The sequence below is a fragment of the Strix aluco genome, chromosome 1 (assembly GCF_031877795.1).
Source record: "Strix aluco isolate bStrAlu1 chromosome 1, bStrAlu1.hap1, whole genome shotgun sequence".
Classification (NCBI taxonomy): Eukaryota; Metazoa; Chordata; class Aves; order Strigiformes; family Strigidae; genus Strix; species Strix aluco.
In genome coordinates, this window is record NC_133931.1 from 117,953,528 (window position 1) to 117,966,946 (window position 13,419).

The 13,419-nt window shown below is 37.1% G+C and overlaps 1 long non-coding RNA gene across 1 annotated transcript in view; it reads right to left on the reverse strand.

The window, feature by feature from the left end:
• Positions 1–12,844, reverse strand: part of LOC141926443 (uncharacterized) — a 48,476-nt gene extending 35,632 nt beyond the window's left edge. The window contains exon 1 of the long non-coding RNA XR_012624123.1: positions 12,771–12,844. This is a non-coding gene — a long non-coding RNA (uncharacterized LOC141926443). The remainder of the gene's footprint in view (positions 1–12,770) is intronic.
• Positions 12,845–13,419: the final 575 nt, after the last annotated feature.

Below are 13,419 nucleotides of genomic sequence, written 5' to 3' on the forward strand. Positions count from 1 at the left end.
GTAAATAAGTGCTTATAGTTAGTTATATTTACTGTGCTTGTTTTACACATGCGAAAAGCCCATGGACTTCAGTGGGAAATTTGAGTGTGCAAGAAATTCCATTTGGAGCTCATTAGGTAGACATAGCTTTTATTGCTTCTAAAGGATGTCTGCTCTTGTGTTCATACACAATGTGGGGATAGTATATGCACATGTTGTGTTAAAGGTTCTGTTCTTGCTTCATTTTAGACAATGACTGGGCAACACTCCAAATTGTTCCTTATGAAAATGTATTAAATGTAATGGTTTTGAAAGAAAGGTATTGCATGGGGTCAGATAAATGTAAAACAGTTCCACTGGGTACCAGCGCAGTAGGAATAAAAAGTGTGTGAATTAATTTTTCCTTGGCAGCTAACACTATTCAGTGCAAAAATTTGTTCAGGGTTTGTTGCACAGCTCAAATATTTGAGCTTTTTGAGATTCAGATGAAATATATGTTTGTTTTTTCTAAAGCTGTCAGGGGCATATATGTGTCAGTTTTCATTAAGAATAATTTCCCTCAGGATCTTTGGCTTAAGTTAACCTTCAGACCTCCACCGACCCCTTCCAAACCATCAGGGTTTCTTTTTGTGTGTTGTTCCATGGATAAATGTACCTGCCAAAACCTAAGCGCCTTCAGAGGATGATGTTGACTGAATGTCTGAGCAGTTCTCAAATCTAAGAAATGTGCTCTGCAAACTACAGCAAGAAATTCTTCTCCTTCCTTTCCCCTGAAATGATCTATTTCCCCAGTACTAATAAAACAAACACTTAGGTAAGTGTATATAGTAGGGACATTTAAAAATTAGTGTCCTCTATGTTAAAGCTTCTTTCTGGAAGAACTACATCGTGCTGTATATGTTTAAGTCCAGTTCCTGCCCTGAAAAGTTATGCTTGCAAATTAATGACAAAGCACAACTCTGGCAATTCTTGAAATATATGAAAGGAATCCAATTAGCTGACAAAACATCATAACAGTTATATGCAGCTAAAGTCAATCCTCTGGATAAAATGCTGCTTTTTCACTGGCCGGAAGGACTTCACAGAGACTATAAGCCCTGCTAGTGCACCACTCAGGACATGCATCTGAGCCCCATTCCACTCTTTGCTGATGGTATAGGCCACCCATTTTCTTAAGAGTTAATTTTGTTCCCTGTTCAAATGTAGCAAATAATTTTAGAGTTAGGTCACTCTTGGCAAGTAGAGGAGGACTGTTGAAAATAAGGAAGTTTCCAGGGAAAAGCAGAGACTGAAATAATATTCAGGGATCCTTCTGCCTAAAAATCATGAGGTTATTGTAACATAGCGTTCTGGTTCACACGATCCACTGATGTTAGTAAGTAAGGAATGCTGAAATGTTTTGATTTGAAGGCTGTGTTGGAAATGAATAATTCACTTCAGTTCTGCACCCATGAGTTGAGAAATACATTTGCAACACGCATTTCTCTTATAGAATGTTTTAATGAAAGACTTAGCTTATTTTCTTTCCCTTAGATGAAATCCCATGATTAGCTCTTTGTAAAGACCTATCAAAAAGTTCTTTTGCTGCAGGATCAAGACAAGGGATCAGCTCACCAATTTGCAATAAACCATACTAGTAACAGATATTTTAATGGCTAATGGTTAGCAATATGAAACCTTAACATAGACAGACTTTTTTAAACATATCACTCACAGTGAGGTTTATCTAAAGGTATTATTACAGATGTAATAAAACATTTTTCATTTGTGCATTTACTAATTGCAGAATCCCCTGAAAGTATAAACTAAGTTATATACATGGATCTCTGTATTGGGTTATGAGAAAATTACTTCAGAGGCTGTACTAGATGATTTCCCTCTCCCCAACTCATCCCATTTGCCTTTTGGTTGGCCTGGACAGAGTGCAACCCACAGGTGAAATCTGGCCCTTATTATTCATAGTTTCCACAGCAGAGATAAGCTGAAACCTTTCTTAGGAAGATACTGTTTTTCTTAACTGTGATTTACTCTTATATTCATCATATTGGTGACATAGCAGCTTCAGACTTCACCCATGTTTCAAAGGCCCTCTATATTCTGCAGCGTGATACGGCAATAGCCAAACTAGAGTTAAACAAGCTCCCTCAGGTCATGACAGCAAAGTACACCATGTTAATTATGTATATTACTGGGTTGAAAGGAAGATACCTTCTTAAAAGCATTTAAAGTATGAAAAATGTTCATGAAAGTTTTATACAAATGGTCCAAAACTGACTATCTGCTCAGCCACGGTCTGCTGGTTATCCATTCATATATAGGGTGACCCTGTCTGGAAAAATTTCTAAGACAGAGAAGAAAATATAGAGCATGTCTATGTGGTCAGAAGATGGATGTCATTCCCCTGTTCTGTCCATGGCTTGGGGCCATTGAGATGTTATTCCGGATACTGTTCCACCAGGCTCAGGGCCAGATCTTCCTAGCATACCTTGTCCAAAAGAGATTTCAGACAGATCTCAGAACTCTAAAATTCACCCTGTTTCTCTGATTTCTTCTATATCTGTCATATGGACACCATTAGAAATTAAGGAACAAGAACAGTGACTTCCAATAAACCTTTATATAGGCATTGAAAAATAATGGCCCTCAGTACAGAATTCTGGACTCCAGTTCCCAGTCACCACAGTTTTCTGTGAAGCATTGTCTATTAAATAGCCAGGCAGTTTCCTCTGAAGCAATATTATTAAAGTCATTGCAAAATGACTTGGAGCTCTCTTTAGCTGAAATTTGGCTCTAAACTAATAGTTAACTTCATAAATAATCTTTCCTTTTGGAAGAATTCAAAATTATACCAGCCAGCACTGTTCAGTGTTAGTTTGCATCTCCAACTGTTGCTAATTACTGCATGGCATCTATTTTTAACTTGAAATCCCCCATCTCCAGCTGTCATCACACCTTTGCTGGTCATTATTTTTGGTATGATAGGATTCTCTGAGTTAGCCTAATGTTGTAAAATGTGTCATCTGATATAGGTTAGCTGCCAAGGCTCCCTATACAGCCAATGAAGAAAGTCAGGTATAAATAAATGTATAAATGTATACATTCTACCTCTGTTATATAGCTATCTCAGTCTCCTGGAGAAGACTATATGTCTCCACCAACTATTAGTGAAATTCAGACTATCAGGCTAGCCTAGACTCCTGACTTTTGGATGGCTAAAATCCATTCAGATAAATCCCACTTTTTGTGTCCAGAGAAGGCATTGTACAATAATGACCATAACCTAACAGTATGCAGATACATTTTCACCGAATCAGTCTATGAAAATAAACCAAAGTCCACTCTAATGCAGCTTGTCTGAAATGAAGAAATATGTTTAGCATTATATTATCTACTGTTATCATTACTTATAGGTGTCCATTGCTACAAATGTTCATCTATTTCCAATAATATTAGAGGTAACTGTGAGTGCTCACCATCTGAAACAATGCTTACTTTGTCTTGAATCTAATATGTGCAAAGCTACATGAAGGTCTTTTTGTATCATACACTGGGCCAGTCATACCCTACTAAAGCTAATCAAAGTCATAATGGAAAAAGCATCACAGCTCTCCTAAATTCAGGAAGTTCGTCTCAGAGAGATTGGACTGTGATACTTGAAAGGACCTCAGATTGTGATGAATGGTAAACAAATGAACAACCACTCCCTAAGCAGAAAGCTCAGCTTCACTCAGTCCTTTTGGAATATTACCCATAGCATAATCTGCAGAGGACAGGGCCAGACCTAGCCACAGTGGGCCACTTCCTTGCTGTGTGACCAGGGGTGTGTTAAACCAAACCACGCTAATGCATGATGTGGCATCAGGTGCCCCAGGAGTATGTGTTTCACTGGTGCCTACTCTCCCTTCCTGTCTCTGCAGTTGGCACCCACACCACACTTTCAAAGAATGGAGGCATTTTCCCTAGCCATGCTAAGGAATCTCCTTCAAAGATTTCCAGAAAGGTGCCACTGGTTTAGGACCCTAATTCAATAACAGTTGAGTTCTAGCTCCTTGGAGAGGGTTGCTAAACTAAATTGAGAATGCCCTAATTTTAACCAGGATTATTTGGTAGCTTTACAAATAAATTGTTCTCAGAACCTTTCAGTGTCCAAATAAATGGAAGCTGCTAAAAATCTGTCTTCATATACAAATCTAGCACGTTGGAAATGGCTTAGCTGATTTGTACTCTTATGTACTCAATAGGTGAGCAGAAGTATACCAAACAAGTCACTTATGGATTGGATTCTAATTGAAGTGCCTCAGCAGTTTATTGCTGTCCAGAAAGGAACTGAAAGAGAAATACAGAATGTAACAACCAGTCTTATTTCACATTATTCTGTTTTAATGGACAGCTGCAGATTGGAGAGTGAGCCATGGGACTGTATTTGCAAGTGTGTTTACAGATACAGTATTGATTTCCTTGCTCACTAAGAGCATTTCTATACTGCCACTGCTTGCAATAAACAACCCTGCAAGAGCCTACATGGTTGCGAAGCATAATGCATTATTTAACAGGAGCTAATCAATATAAAACAAGCATTCCCTTTGTTACAGGAGTGCTATTGACAGAATGCTTCTCCCTTTTAATTTTTTATTATTTTGCATTGATTGCTGAAGTTCTGCATAGTCTTCAACAACATACTGAACCAGGCCTGGCCATAAATCTCACTTTTTATATAAAAACAGATTGCCCCATTTTAGCACAGAATTAACTTTGAAGAATATCCAGCATTCTAAGAAATCAATAGGAGCATAGCCATTAACATCAGTAGAAAAAAAATCAGGCCTTTGATCAGATATAAAAATTAGTCCATTTAACCATTTCTGAAATAAAAGATCAATACCAAAAAAACCCCTTCCTATTCCCAAATAAATCCTTAATCTAAGAGTTCATCTGAAAAGAATGCACGCAATTTGGATTACTCAGCTAATTGAGGAGAAAAAATTTTGCCATCTGTAATTTCAAAAATAATATTCTCTAATCTGTGTCTCAGATTTGACCTGCAGTTCTACTAATGCTATGCCTGTAACATCATTCAAATATCAGTAAACAAGTGCAAGACAGGGCTTATAAAATGGGATTGCCTTGCACATATCTCATTTATGGTTTCTTAAAAATGTCCATCTAGTTCAGTGGGAGCAGAGATTAAGTAGGCAGAGAGGAATCTACTTGAAAATTCCATTTCCACCTCTTGAACCTTCCATTATAGGAATATGCTTAATTAGTGAAGTTTTAGGATCTTCATAATGAAACTCATGGGCATTAATTGTCAACTATCACATTCCAGGCTCATGCTCTCAACTGGCATTCATTAACTGCCAATATGACATTGAGGGAATCAGATTGTTTGCCATATAAAAAATCCTAAATTAATTTTTTGTTTGAGTACATTTCTTTTCAATTTTATAAAAGGAAAAATATAGGATTTTTATTCTAGTCTAAAAGCTAAAACTACGCTAAAACTGAACTCTAAAACTAACATAATCTGATTATTTTGACCCTTCACATGTCTACTTCAGTGAGGGTTTTCAATATTGCTTCAAGTTCTATGGTGACTAATGTGTCATTCAAAACTGAAAATCTTTATGAAGAAAAAGGTGAAGAATGCTACGTTTGACATTTTGGAAACTGATAAAAATAGTAAGTAAAATAAATATGAAACATATAAAGTCCCAAACATGAAGCAGGCTGCTTTTTATCTCTTGCTCAAGGAAGATACTTCACTATTCTCTGAAATTTATTTCAAAAAAGAAAGAATAAACTGGGTGAAGATATGTTTTGCTGGTTAGGAAGGAGATGTTGTGGGATGCTGAGATGGAGAAGACAGGAGCAGAGGATTACATATTGTTTTTTACTATAAAATAACCACAAGTCATTGCTGAATGCAGAATGCTTAATGGTCTCAGGATGTCCCTTTCAAGTCACAGTTAAAGAAATCTTTACAAATTATAAATATCATAGGTGACTATCTAAAAAGATTACAAGTATTTCCTAATTGTTTAGAAGTATTCTGTGTTACAACATTCTATTAGCAGACAAAAAAAAAAAAAAAAAAGATATGAGAAAAGGAGATATTTTGCAGAAACTCTAAGCTTATACCTCATAGCATCAATCACAGTGAAGAGCACAGCTTGCCAGAGGCATTTCCTTTGTAATCTAGAAGACCATCTGTACAGTGTCATGAATTAATACAGAAAGCAGAAGCTTTCATACTGGTATCTGTGTCTATGTGCATATACACTCCTCCTGCAAAAGCTGAGATGACTTCTGTCCAGCATACTGAGAAGACATCACTGGTGCTCACTTTATAAGTTATACACTAGATATTAGTCATACAAAGTTTAAAACGTGTCCTAGTCACCACCCTTGAATGCTCAGAAGTCTGCCTGTACAGGCTGGCCACACCAAAGTTTCCAAATTCAGGTAAGGAGGACAGTGATTCTTTGAGAAATTGAGGGTTGTTTAGGAGGGCCCAAGGTGTGTCTCATGAGGATATGTGCAAAGTGACAGGGAGCATTGAACTAGGATTCTGCTCCCTGTCTGGTAGACCATATAGAGATGTTCCAGTTTTAATCAAATTATTGGGATTGCAAGTGCTTTGCTTAGTGAGGGAGACATCCTCTGGGGTCTGCAGAGAGATCCGAACAGTGGACAAGCCAGAAGGGCTGAGTGGGCTTAGGTGGCTTGGATTCCAAGGTGGGAAATTCAGTTGTTTCATCTCAGAGTTAGAGGATAGACATAATGCTGTACAGATCTTGAGAGGTGCAAAATCACCTCTCTCAACAACGAGGAAGAAGAGATCACCTGGAATTTGTGAATCAGGAAGGTAAACCCATGAAGTAGGCTGATTGCTCCTGCCAGGGACCAGCACTTTGTAAGTGGCTGTACCTGGCGAGACTGAAGGGCAGAAGATAGATGGCAAGACAGGACTGCCAAAGCACTGAAATTCTAACAAAGAAGTACCACAACAACTTAACAACCTGCTGATGGCTTTAGAAAGGGAGATGACCTGCCTGAACAGGTTAAGCACAGCTAAAGATTTAAAATAAAACTTGTACAATTTTGCCATTACAAGATTCTCTCTCATGTCATGAACTAGAACAACTTCTCATACAGAAATTATGTACACATGTAAATTATTCACTTATACTATTTTCTAATTCTAAGAAAATTCATATTATTGTCAGGATTTTATCATTTTTTTTTCCATTTCTCTGCTTACTGTAGGAGCCATCCAGTAAGAAGGACTATCGATATTACTATATATCTGAAAAGATAAACACTTGACAACTTGGCAACACTTAAGCATTCTTCATCCTTATTCTTTTATGCATTGTAAAGGTCTGCTCAGAACACCCACATACACGCACAAACATTGTGTCACTCACACATAATACGCTCCTTTTTCCAACCACAATTTTTCCTTTCCCAACAGTTCAAACTATAATTCACTGGCAGAGCAAAATCTTGGAATAAGCATCTCATTTATCACTGGACAAAGACAGGCCTTTACTTCTCGACTCTAAAGGCCAAGGTGTAATTGGCTGTCTCTCATTTGTCATAAACTTTCAGTAGATGAGTTAGTTTATATCTGGGTAGACTGAGACGGGCTGGAGCTTGCTGCAGTGGTTTTTTTTATTTTAGTCAGGATGGGGGCAGAATTCACAGTCCTGAGGCTTCACTTTCACTGCTGAGCAAGTCTGACTTTATGCTGACTGCAAGAACCAGTACTGTGGTTCAGAAGAGATCCCTGGGGTGCTCAGGCCAAGTAATTACAGTAACTTGCATAACACCTCTCATCAAGAAACTACATTTTTGTAGCAAGAAGAGGAATCTTGTTCCATTCACAGTAGAAATTTAAGAAAAATGTCAGTCTCTGGTACTAAACTGCCTGTAATCCATTTAATTTTACCAGCAGCAAGTAAGGGCAGCAAAACAGGAAAAAAATAACTGAAAAGTCTTAAGTGCAGCTTACCGGAGGATCAGAAAAGACACTATTCTTTTTGTCTCAATATGCTAGAAGTGAGTTTTCAGGAAGAGTTTACATAAGGATTGGTTAATGGCCCGTGAACAGCAGAGCTCTCTTACATGCTATCTCACAGTTTTTTACTGCCAAATTCACAGGCTACCACCCAAGGAGGGATTCTGCCTGAGGCTTGCTCTTTTGTTCCACAATTGCTTGGTACATGTAGATGCCTGCATATGTTACAAAAGCTGTTAGGTTTGTGCAAGTTGTTCCCTTCTCTCTATCTCATGTCAGTTCTGTTCCTTCAGATGAAGATACATCCAGGACACTCTCCAAATGACACTCACCAGACCACACACAGCCCATGAAGTCCAACATGGACCATCGGTGGACTCCAGGGACCAAGGCTCTCAGGATGGATACCAGGCAAGAGTCAAGAAGAACGACAAAATGATTTAAGCTCTTGTTTATAAGGTGGGAGAATCCTTAGTAAAACAAAAGTTTTATCCCATACAAATTGGGACTGCTTTAAGAGGGAAGTTAAAAAAAATAAAATAAAATAATATCATTCTTCCCTCAGGATGTTTCTTGGAAAGTAGAGACTTGGGTTCTCCACTTGCAGAGGACAACCTTGTTCCCCCACCTCTTGGGTGAGTTCCCTAGCCACTGGATTACTGGCTGCAAGATGGACAGCATCACCTGCTGATTTTATGAATGATGTGCAAGTCTGTCATGTCATTTCTCTGGCTTTGTTTTTAATGGAAATGTTGATATGTAAAGTGAAAATGCTTTGTTTCATTAAAAAAAAAAAAAAAAAAAAAGTCTCATTTTGCCCAAGAAAACCCTACTTCTAACCAATTTCATTTCTTTTTCAAAAAGCAAGAACTAGGACATGTTTATTTAGATTTAGCTCAAGTCAAGTTCATTTCCATTTTTTAAAAGATCATTGGCATTTAAAAGGGTAAAATATACTGTATTTTAAATTAATCCCTATTTCATTCCTTACTCTTTATGCTACAAGGCTTAATGAATTAACAATGTGGGAATTTTTATTGGGGTCCTTAAATTTCCAGACAATTTATTTTAACTGTGATGAGAAAGCTTACTCTTACATATTTGTTCTCTATACCCAAGATACAACATATTTTTATATTTCTAATTTTTAAAAGTTACACTTTCCTCCACAGAAACTAATTGAGTCTGTTCCCCTCCCATTTTAACTTTTTCTCCTCAAGCTCAGGGATGCCAAGGTTCTGCTTAGTATATAAAGCATCTGATATTTTGAAAGAATAAAAAAAATCCTTTTATTTTCTTGGTGAAGCATACATTTAAGGATGAATAGACCATTTTAAAATTTCAACAACAGCATTTAGCCAAGAATGCAGAGATTGATAGTTTCTCAAAAAATTAAGATTATTTTAGGACATATTTGGTTAACAAAATATCTCAGGTTTCCCACCCAACCTCAACAGTTGGCTTTTGCTGTACTAACCACTGCTGTGAAATTATATAGTGCACACTACACTTATGATGGACATGGTTATAATGGACAATTGGTTATAGCGGACAAAAACAGATCTCCCAAACCAAACATATTAAATTCAAGACATTCCTCTCTGGTTATAACAGACAAACTTTGGCCACAATGCCAATTTCTGGGCTTTTTTCTGAACCCTGTAAGTGGACTGAATAGAAATGGGAGCTGGTGAGGAAAGTTACAGGAATACTATGTTTTTAAAATAGATTGTGCCTTAAACCAAAGACTGATCAAGATGGTAAAAGAGGTTATGCCAAATTGGCGCTTTCTGCCAGCCTGATTGACCACTGCATACCAGATGAACCCAGAATTTTCTATAAACTGTTTACTCCTGCTCTAAGGGGCAACTTCAGTGGATGCAGTACTGTGGAGATGTAAAAGAACTCTGAGACACCAGTCTTCCTCAGATGACACAGCCTATCCTGCCCATGCGCAAGGTCTGAAACTCCAGGGTACTCCAACAGACATAATAATTTTCAAGGTAGCCTTTTACATCCTGTTTATATCAACATTTGCCAAGGGCACAAGGGAAGTTGGTGGGTGAGGTAAAACGTACCCATTTCAAATAGAAAGATGAACCTGTGAGCTGTCAAGAAATGTGAAATATTTATGATCCACAGCTCATGAAAGGATTGTATGTTAGTCTCAGTCAAAACTCTTGTGAGAGTTTTCATGGCACTCCCTAACCCCAACAGCTATTACAGATAACAAACATTTAAGTGACCATATAGGTCCACTTTTTACACAGCATCTTTCCTGGTTGAATTTCAAAAACTAAACTACCAATGGTGGGTGTAGAAGTGAGAGATATTTTTCAGGTCTACTTTTGAAACAAACAAAAAAAATTACCTTGTTTTTCACTTCTATTAGAAGTAAACAGTTTGAATTTAAACCTTTTGTTCTGAAGGGTGACATAAGCAAGGCATGCTTGTCTCAAGTGTGGGCAAAGCTTACTCACCTGAGTTCCTCATTGGGAATCTTAGAAATAAAACACTTGACCCTTTTTGAAAGGCTTCAGCACAAGTTTTCCAGTAGCCACATACTTGCTTTTGTGGCAGACTTTTCATGGCTAGCATCTGTGTCACTAGCAGAGTTAGTTCTGCAGGATTCTTGCCTGTCTGGAGCTCATGAACTCTGCTTTACCTCTTAAGACAGAGTAACAAAGTAGGATGTAATTCACACTTGTACATCCACAAGCATCCACTCACACCGATGAAACAGCTCTGGTAGAAATAGAGAGGCTCTGTATTTGCGTGACTAAGGTTCTGCAAGAGGGCACCCCGTCAGCAGATGCTAATGGAGAAGAGCTGACCCAAGATGCAATTCTGCATTTCAACAGAAAGCTTCATTTTATTCTATATGTTCTTTGGTGTCCAAGCCTGTCAAGGCTGAGTCTTATCTTCCTGATGTCTAAAAGTATAAATGATTACCTCCTACACTGATAACACAAACAGTATTAACTGTGAATTTTAGTTATGTCCCATGTGACCTCCCTGCAAAATAGAGATGAATATCCCAAGCCAGCACAAAGTACATTCGAGGTGCTTTTACCTAATACCCACAAAGAAGTCCAACGCACATCTAAAAACAAATTATGGCATTCTCAGAAATATGATGGTAAAATACCTGTGAACCATGATAGTCTTGTGTGACACAGCGTACGTTTGAAAAGACTAGGGAGTTCACATAGTGATTTTCCAGGCAGTGAAGGTCTGTTTCCACTCATATGTCTCTACCCTTCTTGTCATACAATAAGGGCATCACAACACTTTGTGATTGTCTAAAGATTATTTTATTTCAACAACAAGATAGATTCCTCAAGTCCCTTCCACTTTGGAGGATTGCTAACAAAACGTGATCCATGAACAATCATTAAGGAAAGTCCTGTGACTGGAAAGTGTATTGGGAATATATATTGGCAAACACAGTTACCATCTAGAATTATAATTAAAAGTGTTTGCAAGGTGCATTCAAATGTACTAAATTTCCCAAAACTGTAGAAAATATCTCTAATTAGTGCATTCAGAGGGTCGGGATTTTGATTTCTTCTTTTGTTTTGAGTTTCAATATTTTAAGGCCTATTTTCCAGTTATTAAGTAGATGCTATCTGTACTCAGACAATGCTAATGCACAGAATTTGATAGACAAAATGAAGTATCATCAAGAGATTTAATTGTCATACAGTTTTCTGTGCATTTAGACTACCATTTTTGCACACAGCTTCAAGTAACCACTGGACTTTCTCTTCACTGGCTAACTAACAACACAAGAATAAAATATAGATTTGTGAAAAATGTATCATTTCTCTAGAAAGTGTCTTAAATAATTTGGGGTGCATGTTGATCTCTTCTGCTTATCCATCTTCTTTTCATTTCCTTGGTTAAAGATATAATATTCAATGGGGGAAAAAAAAGAAAATAAAAAAAGTGCATTAAGATTACATTTGGCATTTTGAATACAACAAAAGGTACCTATAGGGCTGCTTTATTGTACAGTCAAGTAAACTCCAGCTGTCAGCCCTGTGATCACTTCTTCAATAGGCAAAAGGACTCAGCTCTAACCTGGCTACACGCTGGTTCTCACCAGTATAACAACTGATATTTTCTTCTTTATGAATTGCATTTACAATTATTCCTTGGCTTTCAAGGAGAACTTTGAAAGAAAAATGTGACTAGACTTCCTAAGTGAGTGCTTTTTAAAAAAAAAAAAAAAAAAGAAATTAAAAATAAAAAGCTCTGTATCTGTTTTTATTAGAGCTGAAGCAAAACCTTTTGCCTGAGATGAAAACTTATGGAGGATGACTTGCAAAATCTTGTGATTTTATTGGCATTCTCCTATTATGTTCACATTAAAGAGCCCAAAATATGCTAAATATGACCCTCTTCCTGTAGAGAGAGCAACCACTGCATATATAGAGTTCGAGAATATGCATTGCTGAAAATTTGATCACTTCTTTAAATGTGTCGGTACGGGGAGGAATCCTGGCCTTGCTGAAGTGAGAGTTTTGTCCTTGACTTCAGCTGGAACAAGGCCTCACTAGCTGTCTTGTGATAGGAATTTCTAGATTTATTGTGTTACAGTTCAAGATATGCACTTCACAGGAAGAACAAGTATAACTGAACACTAGAATTAACACTTTGAACAGCATTTTCCTGAAAAATTTTCTTTTTCAGAATGCTGTCTTTTAAATTTTCTGGAGGAAAATAATTAAATCAAACAAACTTCTTTTTGAAAATGTTTCAGTCTTACTTGAAATGTCTGATATTGTGTGTTTTTCCTTCTGCCTTTCCCTTTTTCTACATTAATTTCTGTCTTCACTTTTCTTTCTTCTGAAATCTACAGAATTAAAAACAAAAATAAAAGTAAGAAGGGGGCAGGGAGGGAAGAAGTGATGAATGATACTTATCTGGGAAGAGAGATTACCTTTTTACATATTTCATTTCTTGCATTCAAAGTCAAAGACAAGACAGAGACAAGTGACACATCTTCAAAACTACAAAATTCAATTTTTTCCCAGAATGGTTTGGTATACTTTTTTCAAAAGAAACCACTGTATTTTGAAAGCTAATTTTATGTTCCATGTTGTCTCTTTTATTAAATTATCTTTTTAATTTCTAAGTCCATTCTATCAACCAATTTGTTCTAGATGGCTCCATCATGTAGATAGGCAAGACACAGAAGACTATGACAATAGCAGCCTGTGCAAGGCTAAGCAGCATACAGCCTTAAGCAAAAATGGGCCCTAAATAATTTCAAAAGAGTTGTTTACTGTGGCATCACACATTTGACAAACTATATTCCAGCAAACTAAAATATCGACAACTCTTGAGTGAAAAATTTCTTTTCAGTAAAATGCTTATCTTCCAATGTTTTCAAAGATTGATTTGGTTGAATGTTT